General features: G+C 37.7%; 1 long non-coding RNA gene and 1 pseudogene across 1 annotated transcript; one reads left to right on the top strand and one right to left on the bottom strand.

The window, feature by feature from the left end:
- Positions 1-292: 292 nt before the first annotated feature.
- Positions 293-1,219, bottom strand: LOC104246242 (small ribosomal subunit protein eS6-like; annotated as a pseudogene).
- A 15,394-nt stretch (positions 1,220-16,613) lies between these two features.
- Positions 16,614-18,086, top strand: LOC138872083 (uncharacterized). The gene is made up of 2 exons (XR_011400506.1): positions 16,614-17,049; positions 17,861-18,086. It is a non-coding gene; the product is annotated as an uncharacterized lncRNA (long non-coding RNA).
- The last annotated feature ends 4,414 nt before the right edge of the window (positions 18,087-22,500 follow it).

Below are 22,500 nucleotides of genomic sequence, written 5' to 3'. Positions count from 1 at the left end.
CACATAAGTTATTTTGCAAAAATAGCATCAATCATGTCTTGCATGTGTCCTATATGGAGTGTTATTGTCTCACATAGTGTTGGTTTCAGTTTTCTAATACAGGTGTGGATCTACTTATCAGAGTTTGAGCATGACAGACACCTCGGGACCATCCAATCAGAATCGCTAATTCTTTTTTTTAACATAAAATAGTAGATCGTTGTATATAGATAGATCAGAGACAAAGTATCCAAAAACTGGAAGCTGAAAGATAATTGTATGTGAAAACCTACCAGATGAAAGTCATCATCAGAACAGTAGAAACCACCAAAACCACATAAGACATCCAAGCAATAACTAAAAGAACTAGTTACAAAAATAGCAGGAATTAGATCTCACTGATCCTTTTTTCCCTCTCTTATGATCTCACTGATCTTAAGCAACAATAGATGGCTTAGAAGCTGCAGAGAGTCTAGACCTCTTCTTAGCCAAACTCTCACTGTGCCTTTCTCTTTGCTCCTTCAACCTAGTAGTAAGAAGCTTCTGATAATCAGCTGCTTCTGACTTAGCCTTGGCAATTCTCTTCTTCTTGTCAGCAATTCTAGCTCTCTTTCTTTGCAAAGTCAAGGGTGTCACTAACCTTTGAATCTTAGGAGCTTTGCTCGCCTTTTTCCCAGTTTTGGTTGTGAAATCTCTACGGTATGTGTTAACATACTTCCTGACATCATCTTCCTTGGAAAGATTGAAGAGCTTTCTAATCTTAGAAGCCCTCTTGGGTCCTCTCATCCTTGGTTTTCAGTGTCGGTCAGCCCAGGCAGATCTTTCTCTCCCTTCTTAACAATAACCAGATTCAAAACAGAAAGATCAAGACTGACAATGCATCCACGGACAGACTTCCTTCTGCGCTCTTCATTTCGCCCTACCATAACCACGGAAGCAAGGGGTACCTCGGTAGAGTAGAAGGCCAACACGGCCAGGAGTTAACACTCTCTGCTTCATTGGAAAACCTTGCTTGTCACATCCTCCCATAATCTTGAAAACGTAACCCTTGAACTCATCCCCCAAAGCATCTCCGCTAACCTCCTGGGAGATCCTTTTGTCAAAGAAGGCTCGGAGTTTCTGATCATCGTCGATCTCGAGTTTCCTCTGGCATCCAGTGGTGGGATTTGCGATGTTGAACTTCATCTTCGGTTGAACTCGTAGGAGGCCGTGAAGATGATGAAGTGATGTTTAGCTTTATTTGCTATTAGGGATCCCTAATTCAAGAATTGCTTAAGGAGATTTTTTTATGTTTTGTATATGTTTGTTTTTATGTCGTGTTTTACCTTCTAGTGTTGTACAGTAATATCGAGTCTTTTGTTATTGTACTTTCTATTGTGTATTTGAAAAAGTGTGCTATAACTCAAAAATAAAAATAAAAAGAGATTTTGCGTTTTATATTTCCGTTAGAAGTTTTCTTTAGAAAATTAATTTTAGAAATTAAAAAAAAAATCTTTTGAGGTGGTTTTCCTTAGGAAATTAATATCTAGAACTCAAAATAAAAATTACTTTTATATTTCCTTTAGTATATTAAGACTATAAAGACAAAAAAGAAAAAGAAAAAAAGGGGAAATTTTCTTTTAATACTTATTTAGAAGTTTTCTTTAAGATATTAATTCCAAAAATCCAAAAAGATTTTCTTTTAAGGTTCTTCTTTTTGGAAATTAATAAAAAAATAAAAAATATATATTCTTTTTATTTTCATTAGAACTTTAGGACCTTATATATAGAAAAAAAATATACTTTATCTTTAGAGTACCTCCCTTAGGTAATCAAAAACTGAAGTACAAAAATATTTTTTTTATCTTATTCATTTCTCATTTCGAAGTCTTTTTTTAAGATATCAAGTGAAAATTCAAAATATTTTTTCATGGCCAAACCCATATGCGGCCCCTCTAACTTGGCGCCAAAATTCATATGGACACCTCAACTTAGCTATGTTTCATTTGAACACTCTAACTATGTTTTAACTGTTCCACTTAAATACAATTTTGACAACTCTAAGCAAGGCTAAGTGCGTGAATGCTACTTGCCACTGACATGAAAATTAACATCACTAATAAAGAGACAAGTCAGCAAAAGAAAAAAAACGACAATGGAAGAAGAATCACTTCTTTTTTCTATTTTCTTTTTTTCTTTCTCTTTTACAATTTTTTTGCTTAAGCCATCTATCACATTATCAGACATTTTCATGGCTATGTTGTAAAAGTCCATCACTGATAGCCAAACACATTTCTCACTTCTCCCCAAGAATGCCATCACCTAAACATGTGGAATAAAAACCTAGATCTGAATTGAAATTCAAGAACAAAATTGTCCATAAAAACTCCAATAACCACAAACTATATCTCTGGGTCAAAATCAACCAACCCACATCTATGAAATTCAAGAACAAATCAAGTGGGAATGAAAACACAATAAGATAACCTCCAAATTCTTCAATTTGAAATTTAAAGCTTCGAACTTGAGTGGGTGTTTATAGAGCTTTTAAGTTTCAACTTTAATCTTTTACTGATATTATCAGCAATAATATGAAATTTTTAATTTTTCTTAAAGCTTCGAATTTTTGAAGAACCGGGTAACAAGAATTTCAAACTAATGTTACCCAAATTCATCATCGAACAGAGCAACATAAATGGAGGGGCCAACAATTTTCTCTTTTTATGCATTTTATTTTGTAAAAAGTTTCAACACATAAATTATGTCATTATCAAACCAGTGAAATTCCTACAATATTTGGAAGGTTTTCGTCCTATTTTTCTTCAAGACAGTGTAGGAGGAAGGGGAAGAGTGGTGGAGGAGAGAGAGAGAGGCATGAGAATGGTAGCGGAGGAGTTGTAGCAATAGGCCAGAGACGGTGGTGATGCGCTTTTGGGGAGAAGGAATATAAAAAGAAAAGGAAAATATTATATCAGATCCAATCACGCGCCTAAGAGCCGTGAACTACAATCTTTTTGCCATGTCAGTGTTTTGTGTTTAAGTGGAACACTTAAAACATAATTGGAGTGTTTAAATGAAACATAGCTAAGTGGAGGTGTCCATATGAATTTTGGCGCCAAGTTAGAGGGGGCGCATATGGGTTTGGCCTTTTTTCATTGGTTCATTCTTTAGATTTCCTTTCTAAAAAAAAGAATCAAAAAATATTTTTCTCTTCTAGGTTTTTTTTCCTTAATAATTTCTCATAGAGTATCTATTTAAAAAAAAGAATTTTAGTTTGTTTACTTTATTCTCGATCTTTCCGAACTATGCAAAGATCTGATTCATGCGGTGCTATGATACGTAGGCAACCTACATAGGGTTCGATCGAATCATTTTTTTTAAGTTAAAAAAAAAGGAAAAAAAAGAGAGGTGAAATTATGGGATGTGAGGAAAGAAAGAGTGATAATTAAAAAAAGGAAGGATAATGAGCAAGCCAAGAAGTGCTAGAAAAGAAAAAAAAAGATTGAAATGAACAAATTGGGATGATGCCAACTGACCTTGTGACCCTCGAAGTCATTCTTGAACCGTTAATTGTTGCTAGGTGCATTGCACGCAATGTGATATTTTTAGTTGTTAAATGCCCTAACGCTAACATGATGACTTCATTTGTTCCTCTTTGTTATCTTCATTATAACAGAAGGGTGGTTGGCTTGTGGTTCTTAAACTAGTAACTCTTCCATACAACATAAAGTCAAATAGCAAGGTAGTCATGGTTGGCAAAGAGTTGGACACGGGTGTTATTGATCCGTCTAAGGACACTGTTGAATAAGAATCTGAGTTGAAAGAAGAGGTCCTAAGGTTGAAAGGACATATGGCTGAAATATACCAAGCCTGGATTAGTGGGCGTCCTCCGCCATCAATTCCCCCTAACTACACTGAAAGCCTTGTCACCATTTCGCCGCTGTCACAAATACAGCTTCCTACTGCTGCTGATATCTACCTACAACCTTTTCACACTCCACTCCCCAGAACCACCTCATATCCTGCTCCTTTGACCATTCATATTTTTGTAGCTCATTCACCTGCTACCTTTCCTCGATCCTCTAGCGAGACTGTGTTCAAAATCCCCGATGCCCAACACTATGCTCAAGAACCAATTTTCAAGGTTTCAGGTCCATACTCTTACGCTCCTCATTTTGAGCCTCCCGGTGAGACTGCAAAACCTACTAAGACAGTGGAGCAAGATGAGATATCCAGAAAGCTGAAAGGGTTTAAGATGCCAAAGTTTAATTTGTATGATGGCCGTGGAGATCCAGTAGCCCATTTGAGGGGTTATTGTAGTGAAATGAGAAGTGTTGACGGGAAAGATGAGTAGCTAATGGTGTATTTTAGTAAGAGCCTGACTGGGGCAGTTTTGGAATGGCATACTCGTCAAGATGTCGGTAAGTGGCATGCATGGGATGACATGGCTCAAGATTTTACACTTTTAGTATAATATAGGCATTATCCCAGACTGCTCCTCCCTATCTCAGATGGAAAAGAAACCCAAGGAAAGTTTTAGGGAATTTTGGTTCAGATGGAACGAACAAGTTGCTCGGGACAGTCCTCCCAGTGATAGAAAAGATGTTGCTGAGCCCCGCCAACGCCATGATCCAGTGGGAATTCCTTCTAAACACTTTCAGCCTCAATACCGACCCTATGAACATCCCCAAACTCCACATAATCCACCTTAGTATTATCGTCCGAACAACATCCGGACATTTGTCCAACCACTAGGTCACTCCTTAGGGCGAGCACCAGCATCCCAAAATTCTCGTGCGCCTTCACAGTATTTTCGAACATCCAACAACCCTAGAAAACTGGGGCATTGAGGTAAACAAAGGCAAAGAAATAATTTTACGCCAATCGGAGAATCTTAAACAAGCCTATTTGAAAAGTTAAAACACTCTGGCCTGATTGAGCTGCTCCTCGGCTACACTCCGAACCCATATGCAAAAGGTTTTGATCCTATTGTACGGTGCATGTACCACTCTAATGTCCAAGGTCATAGCATTGAAGATTGTCGTGATTTGAAAAAGGAAATAGAAAGAATGATTCAAGAAAGGATAATTGTGATCCAGGACAGTGACACCCAACATATCGCGCAGAATCTTTTACCTGCACATGATGATGCACACTTTGTGGGGATGATGCGTGGTGACAGGGAGCCTGAGAATTCTCTTGGGAACTTGCTGACTGAAGTTAATGATATGGAAATTGGCAATGGTCTTGGTAATATTAATGTGGAACTTAGTGGCTAATATGTCGAGCTTGGTAATTAGAGAGACGTTCCTTTCTTGGATAGCCAGGGAGGAGTCTTGGTGGTTCATTTTATTGTCATTTCTGTTGTCCGGGTTATTTCAGGGTTGTAATCCGGATATTGTCTTGTGCCTCAAACTCTTCTATCCTTTTATTTTGCCTAGTTCCTTTAGTCGTAGTAACTCATTTAGTGTTATCTAGGTTTGTTCTAGGGTTCTAACCTAGTTTATTTTGCTTGTTTTGTTGTTCAAACTCTTTCACCATCTGTCTAGTGCAATTTTCTGTTTTCTGTTATTTTCTAGTCATTTTTGTTTAGTTCTCTTCTCCTTTTATAGTTCTTTTCATGCTGGCTCTAGTGACATGACATGCACACATAATTCTAGACCTGATCTTAAAAGTTAGTTTAATTATGAAGCAATGAAATAATTTTGAAGATGATAGGGACACTTGAAGGAAATAAGTACAGAATTGGATATTTAGAGATCATTTAAAGCCCGAACTGTGTTAAACTGAGGCAGATGGTTTGGGAAGTTAAGAGGACGACAAGAATTTGTTACAAGAGAGTGCGTCCCAATAATTTGAAGTGAGCAGTTTTGAGTTCAAGTACACCTTAATTTACAAGATAAAGTCAAGGGAGTTTGCTCCAAATAGACGGAGGGTATCCATCGTGAAAAAGAAATCACCCAGTGAGAATTATGTACTTGATAAGGCACTAAAAAAAGAAAAAGTGAAAAGCATATCAGTTATATCAATGTCGAAGTTGTAAAAGAAATGTTGTGTGTGCTCTTCCTTTTTCATTTCAAGTTGCATGTGTTGTACTTGGCATTTTTAGGGATTGGGAGGCCCTCTTTCAGCTATCCAAACACTTGTACCTTTTGAGCCTGTACTAATTTCTTTGACCTCCCCTTTTTTGGAATCAAGTTAGAATCATATGAAAAGAAAAAATAGAGTTCATCCCTAGAAGTTTATTTTAGAAAGTTCATTCCAAAAGAAAAATTCAAAAAAAAGGAGAAAAATAGAGATAAAGAAAAAAAAGAAGGAAAAAAGAGAAAAATAAAAAAAGAAGGAAAAAGAAAAGAAAAGAGAAAAAGGTAAATAGTAACAAAAAATAGTCTTGTGAACTACGTTTGACCTGATTCTTGTCACCACAGGATATGTAGGCAGCCTTACGGTTCGGTCATACCAAATAAAATATTTCATAATCCCACGAAGTCGAAAGTGGGGCAGTTCTTTCTTAGTAACTCCATCAAAAGAAAAAGAAAAAAAAGAACCAAATTCCCTTGTTTTAGAAATTGGGGCAATGTTTTTAGAATGAATTCCAAAAGTTGTAAATAAATTAACCTCGTTGTCTTAGTTGTTTTGAGCCTTTATCCTTTCTTTCTAACCATGTCCAAAAGCCACATTACAGTCCAAAAAAGACCTCCCAGATAATTTTTTAGAGTGCTGAGTTTAAACATGCCAAGAGTATGTGATGTTATTACCATGGTTAATGTCTTGTCATCTGCAGAATCAGAGGAAATAAGAAGAAAAGAACAAAATGAGAGAGTCTTATTGGTGAAAACCTTCACAGGCACCATAAGGCGATGGTGAGTTGAGAGAAAGAACAAAATGAGAGAGGCATGATGGTGAAAACCCTTCGGGCACTACAAGTCGAATAAGGATCGTGAATCAGATTGGATAATCAGAGCATTGAAGCCCAGTTTCACGGTTTAGGGGTATAACAAGAGTTGAGCATCAGACTTGCTTGATATATTAGGCCACTTAATCCAAAGGTGCATGTCATGGTCATTAGAGTTGGTATCCACATCTGATAAGTTTCTACTTTGTAGTTTTCTTGTTAGGAATCATCTCTTTCCATTGTCCTTTACTCTGTTCCTTTTGTCTTGTTTACTTCCTCTTCCTGAGTCTGTTTGGTCAGAACAAGTGAGAAATAACTTCAAAATTTACCACCAGTTTTCTAATTGCACAAAATGGAATCTGGCTAGCACATCAAAGTGGCATATGTCAGGAAAGAACAGTACGCGAACTGAGTTGGTAACAATCAACGTGCTTTGTGATTCATGTGAAATACAAAGGTTCGGTATATGTCAATTCATGAGCACAATGCAACAGATAGAGGGCTTGGATTTGAACGAATTAGAGGTATTTTCTGTGATAAGGTTGACAGAGAAAGTGGTTAACCAATAACAAGCAAGGTCTTCCAAGTGGAAATCAAAGTTATCATGGAAAGTGAAGGAGCAATAGACCTCAACGCCAAGGCCAGTAGCATACGTTAGGTAAAAACAGCAATCACACTGAGTTGGTAACAATCAACGTGCTTTGGGATTCATGTGAAATACAAAGGTTCGGTATATGTCAATTCATTAGCACAATGCAACAGATAGAGGGTGTTGGGTTTGAAGGGATCAGAGGTATTTTCTGTGATAAGGGTGTCAGAGAAAGTGGTCAGTCAATAAACAAGCAATATCTTTCGAGTTGAAATCAAAGTTATCATGGCAAGGGAAGGAGCAATCGCCCTCAAAGTCAAGGCCATAAACCAACCACCATGTTTAAACTCACAAGTTTTCTTTGTTTGAAACAAGGACAAAAATTGTGTCCAAATCAAAATTGGAAGTTTGAATTTTTTCAAGTGTCGTGCCCAAATTTTGTCAGCACAAAGGCGGTTTGAGAAGGGGAAAGAAAAATTTGTTCGATCTACAGGAACCCTCCATGAGGAAAAGCATGGTTCAGGGGCAAGGAATTTTGTTCGTTCTGCAGAGATCCTCCAGGAAGAGAGCATGGCTCAAGTAAGTTCATTCTCGGCTTTTCAGGACCCTCCTGAATAATGGGATTTAATTTAAAATTTTCAGGACCCTCCTGGATAATGGGATTTAATTTAAAATTTTCAGGACCCTCCTGGATAATGGGATGTAGTTTTAAGTTTTCAGGACCCTCCTGGATAATGAGATTTAGCGTAAGTGTTACTTTTAGAAAATAGAATTTAGCTTCCAGGTTTCCACTCGTAAGATGAGATTTAATTTTAAATTTTCAGGACCCTCCTGGATAATGGGATTTAGCTTTTAAATTCTTAGAGTTTTTGGGTAACATGATTCGATTAACACTCACAGATGTGCCCAGATACAAAACTGGGCAGAAAAGTTTCTTTTGTTTTGTCTGTTTTGTTGTAATGTCAGGCGCCCACCTGGAGAACAAGGGAATACAGTTCAAATTTTGGCAATCAGGCGCCCACCTGGAGAACAAGGGAATACAATTCAAGTTTTGGCAATCAGGCGCCCACCTGGAGAACAAGGGAATACAGTTCAAGTTTTGGAAATCAGGCGCCCACCTGGAGAACAAGGAAATAAAGTTCAAGTTTGGCAATCAGGCGCTCACCTGGAGAAGAAGGGAATACAATTCAAGTTTTAGCAATCACACGCCCACCTGGAGAACAAAGGAATACAGTTCAAGTTTTGGCAGTCAGACGCCCACCTGGAGAACAAGGGAATACAGTTCAAGTTTTGGCAGTCAGGCCCCGGCCACCTGGAGAACAAGTGAATACAATTCAAGTTTTGGCAATCAGGCACCCACCTGGAGAACAAAGGCATACAGTTCAAGTTTTGGAAATCATGCGCCCACATGGAGAACAAGGGAATACAGTTCAAGTTTTGGAAATCAGGCGCCCACCTGGAGAACAAGGGAATACAGTTCAAGTTCGGCAATCAGGCGCCCACCTGGAGAACAAGGGAATACAGTTCAAGTTTTGGCAATCAGGCGCCCACCTGGAGAACAAAGGAATACAGTTCAAGCCTGGAGAATAAGGGAATACAGTTCATGTTTTGGCAATCAGGCGCCCACCTGGAGAACAAGGGAATACAATTCAAGTTTTGGAAATCAGGTGTCCACCTGGAGAACAAGGGAGTACGGTTCAAGTTTTGGCAATCAGGTTCCCACCTGAAAAACAAGGGAATACAGTTCAAGTTTTGGCAATCAGGCGTCCACTGGAAAACAAGGGAATACAGTTCAAGTTTTGGCAATCAGGCGCCCACCTAGAGAACAAGGGAATTAGTTCAAGTTTCGGCAATCAGGCGCCCACCTGGAGAACAAGGGAATATAGTTCATGTTTCGGCAATCAGGCACCCACCTGGAGAATAGGGGAATGCAGTTCAAGTTTTGGTAATCAGGCGCCCACTTGGAAAATAAGGGAATTCATTTAAAGCATTGGCAGCAGGCGCCCACCTGGAGGAACAAGGGAATACAGTTCAAGTTTTGGCAATCAGGCGCCTACTTGGAGAACAAGGAATACAGTTCAAGTTTTGGCAATCAGGTGCCCACCTGAAAAACAAGGGAATACATTTCAAGTATCGGCAGTAGGCACCCACCTGGAGAACAAGGGAAGTCATTTCAGAATTCAATTCAAAGTTAGAAGTAGCAGAAACTTGCGGCAAGAATGTGAATCAATAGTCCGAGATGATCAACAGAAGTAATCTCAATCCAGGATAAAAAAGAAAAAAAAAGGAAGTGAATCCAAAATGCAGAAGCTGAGACAAAAGGTGGATTTCTCAAGATACGACTGAAGTCACAAGCATGGTGTGTCCACGTTTGATCCGAAAAAGTTGAAGAAGAATGAACTAGCACCTACAGCTAGCAAGTGTCACGGTTCAAATCTAAAGTCTGTATTAAGAATCATTCAAGACTCAAGATCAAGCTTCAGAAGACTTATAAATAGGAATCTTGTAACTCATAGTTAACAGGCTTAGTTAGTCTTTTTTATTTTTGATGTAATAACAGGACCGCAGATCGGAACCTCGACGGAACGGCACCTCGACCGGCTCTCTACCTCGGTATACTCCATCATTGTTCCTACTTCTGAACTACATGTGGTCTGATTCTTTTATAGCCAAAGATATGTAGGCACAATTTTGGATAGCCCAAAACATTGAGCACATACTCATTCCCCATTTGACATAACCTAACTCCTACCCTCTATAAAATAATGTCAAAATCCTAATCCCCAAAAATAGCTAAGACCCCCCGTCGTTCTTCTTCAAATTGCACAACCTAAGAACACCCCTAGACCTTTGTTCTTCATCTTGACAAAATCGAAAAAAAATCCCCAAGAATCTACGGCCTCCGCCATCTCCTTCACTGGAGCAAAAATAATTCATACACACATAGATAAAGAAATGAAATAGAGGGGAAGGACCGAAATCAAAAAGAAGCGGCTGTATCTTTCTCCAGCAACTAGCTCCTCACATTGGCATTCTCTGACGAAATCAATTGGGGAAGGAGCGAAAGGCATAAAGAATGGGGAAAGGAATTCTGGATAAAAAGAATGGACAAAAATAAAGGGGACAAGCACTAACAAAGAAATGGGAAACGGCAAATAAAGAAAACGGAGGAGATTTCTATGGTTTGATTAATTCTTAATCAAGTTTCAAGGAAAGAAAATCAGGAAAAAAATACAAAAAAAAACATTTCTACCCCTTTCTTCTGATTTCGGTTTAGTTAGTCGATTGAGTTTGAGAGTGGCTTGAATTTATCGCTGGAGTTTGCTCGCTTTGGCTTCGAGCTTTCCGGTGCCGATTCTAATGTCCGTCCGCGGTTTGTCATATTTCTGAGTTCAAAGCGACCTCACAATTAATTTTTTGATTTGTTTCTCATTTTCTTATACTCTGTTTTGCTTAATATCACAACCCCATTGTTTCATTAGTTTATCCTTGCTCTATTTGGTTGATATTTGCTTACCTCATTTAGTTGCTGATTATTGTTTGTATGTTATTTAGCTTAATCTATTTGGATGAGTCTTGATAGTTAAAAATGAATTTTGATTCCATGTTTCACTGATTTATTAAGAGAGAATTGTTTAAAGCCTCACAGCTACTATTTTGATGGCCAAGGAATTAATTTAACATATCTAAGAGATTGGTTGGAGTTTTCGCTACTTTGAATATGAGAATTTGGACGTGTAGAATGGAAAAATTATATTTATCATTTTAATTGTTTTACTTTACTTGCTCGATCCGCTAGTAGTATGTTATAGGTCGACCACACATGGGTAGGCAAACTTTTAGGTGCGTTATAATAAATCATCATAATTATGGGTACGGTTCTCGTGACGTAGTTATGATACGTAGTTCCCGAATCTGGGTGCACATTTCATGTGACCCGACCACAACTTTGAACTATTAATAATTTAAACATGTTGTAGATCGTGGGTACGGTTCCCGTGACACGATTCGCAATGTGTACAAAAACAAACGAGTGCGCGACATCGCAACTTGTTCAAACAAATTCCATAATTGTTCTAAATAAATGAAAGCGGTTATAAAGTTAAAAATGCACAATAGGTTTAAAACATGTAATTAATCAGATAATTAGGCCAATTATTAATAGTTGAGCGACCGTGCTAAAACCACGGAACCCGGGAATGCCTAGCACCTTCTCCCGGGTTAAAAGAATTCCTTACTCAGCTTTTTGTGTTCGCATACCTTAAATAAGAGTCAACTTCCTCGATTCGGGATTTTAAACCGTGACTTGGGACACCATAAATTATCCCAAGTAACGACTCTGAATTTGAATAAATAATCCCGTTTCTTTTTTGTCACTTTAGTTGGAAAAACTCCCTTATATCCCCTTTCGGGTAGAAAAATGAGGTGTGACAATATTTACATGTTGTCCTTCTGTTATCATTTGATGTTTCCCCGCAACATGTCCCCCCTCCCATACTTAACTGTACATTCTTGCTTTTACTTTCCGTTGTATATGATTTAACTACACAAGTTTATTTGGTAGTCTGGTCCTAGACTCGTCACTACTTCGCCGAGGTTAGGCTAGGCACTTACCGGTGCAGCAGTTTTTGGACCTTAGCTTTGGGGTTGCTGCCTTCAATCCATTCGGAGATCCGAGGTAGTCCTGCAGGTGTCCGCAGGCCTTAGCGTCTCCTTCTATCCTTTATTCTGTTTCTTTTATGTATTTCAGAAACAGTGTTGTAATGACTCTTTCGGACCTTTATTTGTAGTATTCCTAGACAGTTTGTGAAATTGTGACACCAGTCTTGGGTAGTTTACGTATGGATTAGTATTGGCATCTTTATTAATATATTACGTTTCAGTCTTCCGCTTTTAATTTCCGATGTTTATATAATGTTGGCTCTTAATTATTAAAGGATTAAAAAATGGAAAAAAGGTAAAATTATAATGGTTGGCTTGCCTAGCTTTCACTAGTATGCGCCATCACGACTCCTGAGAGTGGGAAATCCGGGTTGTGACATTTTCTCCTTCCTCTTTCCTTGTTTTTCTGTTGCGTTAATTGCTTGTAAAACAATCCAATTTTTAGCTAATTCTCTGTATTTTTTTACCAAACACAAACTACACATCATTTCTCTCTGCTAAACATACGAAATCTGAAAGCAGAATTTTCGTACCATTCATCAAGTTTATACTATTCTTCTTGTTATTATTTATGAGTATTATATTATTATTATAATCTAGCAATTGGTTCTGATAAAATAGATACAATTTAAAATATTTATACGCTTTTATTATCTGAGAACACAAACAATTCTTTCTCTGGCTTTAAATTTTTTGAAATATTTTCTTTAATAGTTTACTGTTAATTTTTTATAAGTATATGCACATTTTACTGAAGGAAGATGGTGGAATTGACGCGTAATTTTTTTTTTTATTTACACTAGAACATAATTGAACGAAAAGTTTTAGATGAAAAGAAAAGCTCACGGAACAAGAAAATTGATCGGAAAGTTCCTGATATCTATTTAGTAAAAATAGAATATTATTTTTATTTTATTATACCACTTACTAATGAAATAAAAAAATTCACACGATAAATGATATTTTAAGTGACAACAACAACATATAAATTTGTATGGTACAATAACAAACAGATTAAAAATAAATTTCGTATAAATTTGATACATCTACAACAATTAAATATAACGATACAACTTAAATAACAATATGCCTTTTGTATGTATTTTGTATATAATTTGTATGTATTTTGTAAGTGGTGTGTTTTTATTCCTGTCTAAAATTCCAATCAAAACTTCCTTTCTTAATACAATTTTGATGCATATTAACAACTTTATGTAAAAAGACAATATTGATAACTTAAATACAAATTTTATACAACAATTCATATATTATACAACTGTTTTTCGACTTTCATACAATATTCAAATAAGAAAATATATATAGCTACAACAGAATACAATTTACATACAATTACAATACAATTTTACTATTATTTTGTAAGTATTTGTATGTCATGTGTTCTTCTTCTTAGAGAAAATTTGAGAACTGATTTTCCAGGCATGGGTTAGAGAGAGATGCTCATCCTTCTCTCTAAGATTTAGTTTTTCCTCCCCGTTTCTCGTCACTCCTCTTAAGCCCCTAAGGTTTCTACCTACTCCATTCCCATCTCATGAACATACATACTGCCGTTGTAGATGATGACCAAACCAGCGCTAGCTTACCTCCACTGGAAGCAGGAATGAACCCCCCAAAACCTTTGAACGAATAGCCAACCCTATCTCAGCCTCATGAGACACACTACCCAACCCTCTAACAAAAAGGAAATAAGCATCGACCAACCTTCTCAGGAAGGACCAAAGATGGAAAATAGCACAAATAACACTAATAAATTATCCTTCTTGGACACACTAAAATCTAGTATTAACACCTCCTCACCTTGTAGCCAAGTAGTAGTGCAACAAAACTTGGGAACTTACGAACCTGAAGATGAAACTGACAACTACTTGGATCCAGACTTTTTCATACCAATCACCTCCTTAGACTAATTGACCTAGGGTGTAACTACTACCTAGTCAAATTCACTAAAAAAGAAAATTACAAGGAAGCTCTTTATGAAGGACCTTGGTTCGTTGGAAACCAATTCCTCACTGTGAGAAAATGGGAGCCCAGATTTGTCGCCTCGAAAACTGCTCTAACCTACTCAGCAATATGGGCCAGACTTCCGAAGTTACCTACAGAATTTTACGACTACGAAATACTACAGAAAATTGGAGGAAATCTAGGTCAACTAATTCGTATCGACGCCTGCACCAAATTGATATGAGAGGGAAATATGCCCGACTTTGCGTATTAGTCCCCATAGAAAAACTATTCAAAACTTACATAGTGATTGATAAACACATACAAAAAATTACTTACGAGGGTTTTAACTTGCTATGCACAAACTGTGGAAGACTAGGCCATAACCAAAATAGTTGTCCATCCCAAAACCCTAAGGCATTCAACTAAAAAGGAAGTGACTTAACCGGACCAAAGGAGGTGGAGGCTATTACACAAAAAATCGACCAATGGACCATAGTATCTCATCAAAGAAACCTAAAAAATTGACCAATGTTATAGACAGCCTAGTAAGGACCCTACAAATACAAAAAGGAACCTAGGAAAAGCCTCGAACTTTGACCTGCGCCAGTGGAAAGAAACTAATCCAATTCAAGTCCAAAGTGCTTTAGCACTAAAAACCCTAGAGAAACAAGTGACAAAAATCACGATTATCCGTTGGTCTCAACACCCAACCAAAATGACTGTACCAAGTAAGAGGATAGTAACTCAATCATGAACTTTAAGGACCACCCCCTCTGCAAACAACTGAATCAAACACCTCCCTAAAAATGATTGTTCGTTGGAACCTTTGGGTAACGAACTAAGACATCAACATCACCCAGGGACTGATCCGTTAGGCCTTCCACGTTGGGTAATAAGGGGAATGACACAAGAAAAGAATCACTAATTAATGCACCTAGATTTTACTCACAAAAACCTTTGGACATAAATACCTCCCAAACCAAAATCCCCCCTTAAATGCGCTGCCTGAAACATGCCCTAGAAAGAATTTATCTATGGATATGGACCTTTGTATTGCATCCATAAATCAGTCCTCCACATTAATGCTTGACAAGATAAGCTCATAAACTATGAACATCATCCCTACAAAAACTCCTTTAACTCATTAGGGGACATTCATAGTACAAATCAAATGGACCTTATGTCAACTCCAAGTTAACATCCCATTAATGAGGAATACAAGATGAATCCTAGGAAGAAGCAAATGGCTGCAAACATTAGTGAAGCTAAGCATTCTGGAACTTGTTTTTCAACACTAATAAATGTCAACAAAGACTATAGCCTTCTTACTATACAAGATACCAAGCCCACCAAAGAAAAAACACAAAATGCCAAGGCTCCCACCCCACAACCACAACAGGAGGCACCCCAGACCTCGCAGGAATGTTTGGACACGAGAGGAATACCAAACCAATATACCTACAGGGGGAGCCCAAATAACGAACCCATCCTCAACACCTCTAATCTTCTCCACAAGGCCCATTCAACCAGACCATATGCCCCAATCATGGTTGGAACTAGGGTTGATGGGCCATGCCGTGAACATAAGCCTACAACTAAAGGGGCGAGACATCATAGTCCAAATAGAAGATCCAAGCTATCTAGCCCAGATAGTGACAAAAAGACTTCAACTGGGCCCGAACAATATCATGATTCGACTATGGATGAATGCCCCTCATCTCCACCCTCACCCTTTTCCTCTGTACCAGAACTCCAGCCCGCACCATCTCCATGGAGCCATCAAACATGGACTCACCGTACCACACACAATATAATCAACCTAAACCTACCTCTCTACCCAAATCCAATCAACTCTCCAACACCAACCCCTACGTTTCAACAGGTACCACATCAACAGATGCAACACCGAATAAACCTGAACTTTTTCCATTCCCAAACAACAATTATGACCCTAAACCCCAACAACATCAACCCCTTTGCACCAACTCCCCAATCAGCACCACCTTTTCCCCCTCAAGAATTAAACCAAATACAGATGGAAAGGGAGGAAAAAGAGGAAGATGCACCAACAAAAAGAATAGTGGAGCACGGAGTGTTGTGTTACCCAAAATTAATGGTTTTCAAGGCAAGAAAAGAAAAAAGATTCATCTTAAGCTTCCTAGTGGATTGGATATAAATGCCTAATTTTTGCCTTGTATACATATATATATATATGTGTATGTATGTATGTGTGTGTATGTGTTTGTTCTTATTTGTGTGTGTATAGGTTTTAAGAATTGAGTAATGGTTTGATAAATGGAGTGCGGATTGGGCTAGTATAATTTAATTAAAATTGTGCCAAAATTGGCCCAAAATTTGAGCCCAAATCCGGTCCAAAAGGGGGCTGCCAAGAAGAGCTTAAAACGACATAGTTTTGTCTTGAAACTACGTCATTTTGGTTAAGTGACAAGATTCAATCTCATCCACCCATCTTGATTTAATCCAACGGTCCTAGTTTGATATTCATCCTACGTATTTAAAGCCTAAAATCCCCAAATTTTTTCCCCATTTCCCCCTTATTTCCTCTCTCTCTTCTTTCCCTCTCCTTCTTCTCTCTTCTCTCTCTCTTCACTCTCTCTACGCCGCCCCAGCTCTGCCCACCGCTGCCGGCGGACCACCTCCAAACACCTCCAAATTCACGCCACGTAATCTCCACAACTTCCTCTTTCCATATCTCCAAACCAAATCCTAAAAAAATCCCTCAAACTCCTTGAATCTTAGATCTAGGAAATTTTTCCGTCACTATTTTGAACAAATTCTTGAAGCTTCAACCACTACCACCCCAAAATACCTACATCAATGGATAGAGCTCCTCAAGACCTAGCTATTAATGTCAATTCTACCCCAAAAATCCGGCGACCAAAATCCGGCCTAATTCCGGCGACCTCCCGGAACACCCTCTTTGGCATACCACCATTTTTTCAGCCTTTTGATGTGTAAAATGGTAAAATACTATTCTTTTTCATGGCTGATTTTTTTATTTTTATTTTTAATTTTCAGATTTTATTTTTGTCTATTATTAATTATTTTAGCATTAGTTTTTGAAGTTTGAAATGTTAAATTTTCTGTTTTTGCACTTGTTGAAGTAGTAAAATAGTTTTGTATTGATAAAAGTGAGGTAATGAAAAATACTTAAGAGTATATGGTACTTGTTTGGTTGTTTGTTTACTGCTTCAAGACTCTTTGAGTACAACACTCAAAAGTCAAATTGTTTGGTAAGAAAATGTAGACCTTTGGACATTATTTGAATAAAGTCTATCTTTGAATAGTGGAGAGCAGATTTTGTTTGAAATACTTGACAAGATTTGAACTAGAAAGTCTTGCTTTTTGAATTTAAGAGCAGATTTTGTAGAAAAATCTGTCAAAAAGATTGATTTTTAATTTTTTTGAAATAGCTGGTTGTTTTGATATATAGAGGGGACCCCATCACATTTTGGGGGGGATGATTTTCTGCTTTTGAACATACAACAACAACAAAAAATTAGCAGATGAAGCATCCTTTAGTAAGCTGAAATTGTGAGTCTTAAGAGTGAATCTTAAAGTGCAAACCTTTTTTTTAGAAAAGTATAAGTCCTCTTTAGAGTTTGCTTCTGGGTTTCTTCTCTGAGTTTTCGAGCTGTTTTAACACGGATTTGTTGTTGGTTTTGCTGTTGTTGTGCTGCTATTTTTATGCTGCTTTAGTTGCTGAGCTTCCATTCTTTGTTGTTGTATTTATTATTTTGCGACTCAGGTAACTCTTTAATCTTATGTTGCAGATGTTTTCACATTAACAAGAAGATTTGAACTCATCTTGATTGTTGGGAGCATGTCCATTTAAATAAATGAGTGCTTAGCTAAATTTCTTTATTGTTTAAATATATCTTGTTGTAGTTCATATGTAAAATAAATCCTTGGTTGATCAAACACTTTTTTATTCATGTGTTATTTGTCTTTACTATCTATTATAGTATTGATGCATATAAAATTGAGATGTTCCAAGTAGGTTGCAATGTGCTTAAAGACTCCTTTTGCACCTTTGCACTTCTGGCCAGTTTATGAAAAATAACAAAAGAGACATGCTTGAAACCTTTATTTATTTTTACAAATTTTATATGTGACCATCTCTGCTAGGATTTTAGATTTTTTTTTTTTGGTAGAAAGTGGCTAGATCCTAAATAGGTTTTGAAATTGCTAGTTAAAAATAAGGGTTAATGGCTTAGAGCAAAAGAGGCCAGACTCGCAATTTAGCCCAGGTGGGTTGTCGTAGTAAACCAGCATTTGAAATCTATTGGGCTTTCAGCTTGTGCCCATTTCGGAGCCCAATAATTGGCCAAGGTAGATTCTGTCCAATAGGCCCAATGCTTTTAAGAAGTCTATAAATATTTTGTCCATTTATTTCATAGATGTTGGCCCAATGCCATAACTAAGTAAGCAAATTGGCCCACTTTCTCAATAAATAATATGATCTATCTTCAAAATAATACTTACTAGATTAGTTGAATAGACTTATTAAGAATTAGTTAATTTTCATGATGTGTAATAATAATCCAATAACTTAAGTACCTTTTATTAATTTAAACGCTAGGCAACCAGTAGGTCCGTTTTAACTTATAATTATTATTATTTCACGGACTCGCTTGCGTAGCGTGATATTAACTCTTAATATTTTAATTCAGTAATCTCATACTATTTCTACTAGCTTTAATTATTTTCTAATTTAATAAACTCTTTGCTAAACTCGCGGATTCGCTTGCGTATCGCGATAGTAACTCTTAATAAATAATTTTTTCAATGCACAAATATAGTAATTTTTCTGAAAGTAATAACGTGTTAATAATTCTTTGTCATGTTGTGGATTCGCTTGCGTAGTGCTGTTATGACTAAGCCAATAAATTTTGTCTAGATTACACATTCGTTAGCGTAGTGTGATTATGACATTTTATTATTATTATTATTATTATTTTATCAAAAAAGTAAAAGCGGACATAAGAAAAGCATAAAAATCAAATAAATCACCGTTTATCCAAGTTTAATTCAAGCCAAATGTAGTCAATAAAGCGACCGTGCTAGAACCACGGGACTCGGGGAATGCCTTACACCTTCTCCCCGGTCAACAGAATTCCTTATCCTGACTTTGTTTTCGCGGACCAATAGTAAAAGAGTCAAACCTTCTTTTGAATTGGGATTCAAATAAAAGGTGACTTGGAACACCGACAAAAATCAATTCCAAGTGGCGACTCTGTAAATAAAATAATCCCTATTTCAAAATTGTCACTTTAATTGGAAAAACTCTTTAACCCACAATCCATAACCCACATTATCTTTTGGAGGGGTAAAAGGGGTGTGACAGCTCTGGCGACTCTGCTGGGGAGGTACTCAAGAATTCGAGCTTGTACATTGAATTTATTTGGCTTTATTAATTTTTTGTATATAACTGTGATCTATTTGGGCATAATGTGCTACTTGCTTGCTCTTTACCGCTTTGATATTGTTGAACTGTTTTATAAATTGTCTTCTTGTGCACCCCCTTTGAGTCTTCTGAATACAACCTCGGGAATCGCGGATACGCGCCCCATTCTTTGTTGAGATAAAGCCGGTGGGCCTGGGCTCCCGATGAAGGATTATTAGCACCCATATTTAAGAACGGGGAGGGTCCAGTAGTTAAGCCGGAGAAGTATTGCTCCCGGTACGCTACCCCTTCCCAACTCGAGTTGTTCGCTCGTTTTATGGTCAGTCTAGATACGCCTCATCCCCTAGGACTTTTAAAATATAGAAGAACAAGACACATGACTGGTTATCCCTAGTAGGATCGTTTTGTTGCATCATATGCACTTGACTTAGCGAAGCTCAGCACAGGGGTCGAGTCCGTATAAGACAGGTATCCTTTTTGAGACCATCATGTTTACTTATGTGCTACTTGTTGCATCATTTGGAAGGCTTGCTTGCATTTGTTGACCGTCTTTAGAAAATTAGTTGAGCGAAAAAAGAAAAAGAAAAGTCATTCCCCAGTTTTGTACAGGTAATTCGTTTTTACCAAATAAAAATAATATAAAAATGGTCTAGTCTTGGTTTGAACTACGCAGGTCCGATTCTCACAATTTTAGTGGGGTACGTAGGAAACCTTCATCAGGGTTGGCCCCCATTTTTGCAAGAGTTTTCGAAATCGGTGTGTCCATAATATTTTTCTTTTAATAAATAAAAAAAATCGATAGTTTTGCTTCTTTTTTTCTCTTTACTTTTTCATTGTTTTGTCTTTACGTCCAATCATGTTTTTTAATACAACCTCGAAACCTTCTTCGGAGCCATCGAAGGGTTGTTTTCGTAGATATAGCTAATATTTTACCATTTTTTCCCCAATGTGGAACCATTTTTGCCGAAATTGCCTTAAAACCTTTCTCGGAAGTGCCAAAGGGCTATTTTTATACAAAATGATTACTTTGGTCGTTTTTAACACCTTTCACCATTTCGTCTTTTTTTGACCATTTTTTGCCGGGACAGCCTTTCAACCTTCCTTGGAAGTGTCGAAGGGCTATTTTCGTAAAAATAGTCATTTCTTTTTTGTCATGTCGTCCTTTGTTACCAACCATTTTTGCCAATGTCAACCTTACATATATATTATTATTTTTAAAAAAAAAAGCTTTTATTTATTTTTTATCCATGTATTCAGATGTTTTTACCGAGACTGCATTAGTACTTTTCTTGGAGGTGTTGAAGAGCCATTTTCATAAAAATAACCATCTTGTCCTCTTCGTCGCCTTTTATAATTTGCCCTCTGTCCATCCATTTTTGTTTCCTCGGCGAGATACCTGAGTAATCCTCCCAGAGTCTAGCCCTCTTATCATATGAAGTTTGTCCGTTATCTTATCCAGAAGTCTATTTGGTGTCATTTCTTCGAGTTAAGATTTGGACCCGACCTCATAATTTTATTTATACAGGTACGATATGGATTCAGTTAGTGGGAGACCTGACAAGAGGCTGAGAGATGAAGAGCACTCGCCGTTTAAGATTGTCGACAAAGTGCCCAGGTTATTGAAGCGATGGTGGAATAACATGGATGGGTTTGAGCAAGGAAAGATCAAAGATTATTTGAAAAACTTGGTAAACATTATGGAAATTGAGCCCAAACGAGAACTCATTGAGGTTTTGGTTTATTTCTGGGACCCGAAGAATAATGTGTTTCGTCTCAATGGGTTTGAAATGACTCCTACCTTGGAGGAATTTGCTGAATATACCGACCTGGGGCATAAGAGTCGAACAAAGAGACTTTTGGCTCCCAGGGACGTTACTGCTACCAAGTTCCTTGAGCAGATATGGATCATCCACACCGAGATAGCACATGTGGCGCAAGGGCAGGTCCACCTAGATTTCTTGTATGACAGGTACATGCATGAAAAGGGGTTCTCAGAATATGGGAAGAAGCTAATTAACAAACAGAACCAACACACATGGCGAGGCCATGGACGGAAAGCATTCATTGTAGCTTTCTTGGGGTGCATGGTCTTCCCGAGAGAGGATCAGAAGATCAACATTCGGTTATCTGGGATAGTCATAGCCATGATGAAAAGAAATGATTCTTATATTCTTCCAATGGTGTTAGCAGATACCTTACGTGCCTTGACCAGGTGCTGGGAAGGAAAAGGTTTCTTTGAAGGTTGCAACCTCCTGCTCCAGATGTGGTTCATGGATCATTTTTTCCGTCGTCCTTATCAGGTAGACCACCGTACTTGTTGGGATAATCATGTTCGCCAGTATAATGCTAGATTGAAGAGTGAGCTGGAGATCCGCATTTTCCCAGAAAGTGTCAATGATTGGAGAGAGTATCTTCACTCCTTAACAGATGACAGATCACATGGAATTATCCTTGGTTCACCGTGGAATATGTCATCTATAAGTCATCTTGCCATCCGTTTCTGATCTTAATGGGGCTTCGAGGTTATCAGCCATATGTTCCCATGAGAGTTCTACGTCAGTTGGGTCACAAACAAATAGTTCCCCCGGTAGAGACTATGGAAAATTTTATCTGGGAAGCAACATCAGAGGATCTCATTCGTGAAGCTTATGCTCAACGTGTTTGGAATGGCACTAAGATACTCGAGCATGGCACTATGGTGGCAGATCGAGGAAGTGGTGAGTTGAATCCTTCTTATCTTGAGTGGTTCTATAATCAAGATGCTCTCGCAGATAAACCAGGGACAGTTGTGAATAGCACCGCAGAGTGGGAGGCTGAGATTCGAAACAGAGTTGGGCTGGCTACGGAAGAGATTAAAAGGGGTTATGAATCTGACTTTGGAGCACTGCAAGAAGAGCTTAGCATCGTTAAAGTAGACAAGGATCTGTTGTATGATACTTTTGAGAAAGAGAAAGCTCAGCGGGCACGAGAGAGGCAAGCACTCAAATCCCAAATTCGAAAGAAGAA

The sequence above is a fragment of the Nicotiana sylvestris genome, chromosome 6 (genome assembly GCF_000393655.2).
Source record: "Nicotiana sylvestris chromosome 6, ASM39365v2, whole genome shotgun sequence".
Classification (NCBI taxonomy): Eukaryota; Viridiplantae; Streptophyta; class Magnoliopsida; order Solanales; family Solanaceae; genus Nicotiana; species Nicotiana sylvestris.
Note: the sequence above shows the minus strand (reverse complement) of the source record. Positions and strands in the feature narration are given on the sequence as shown.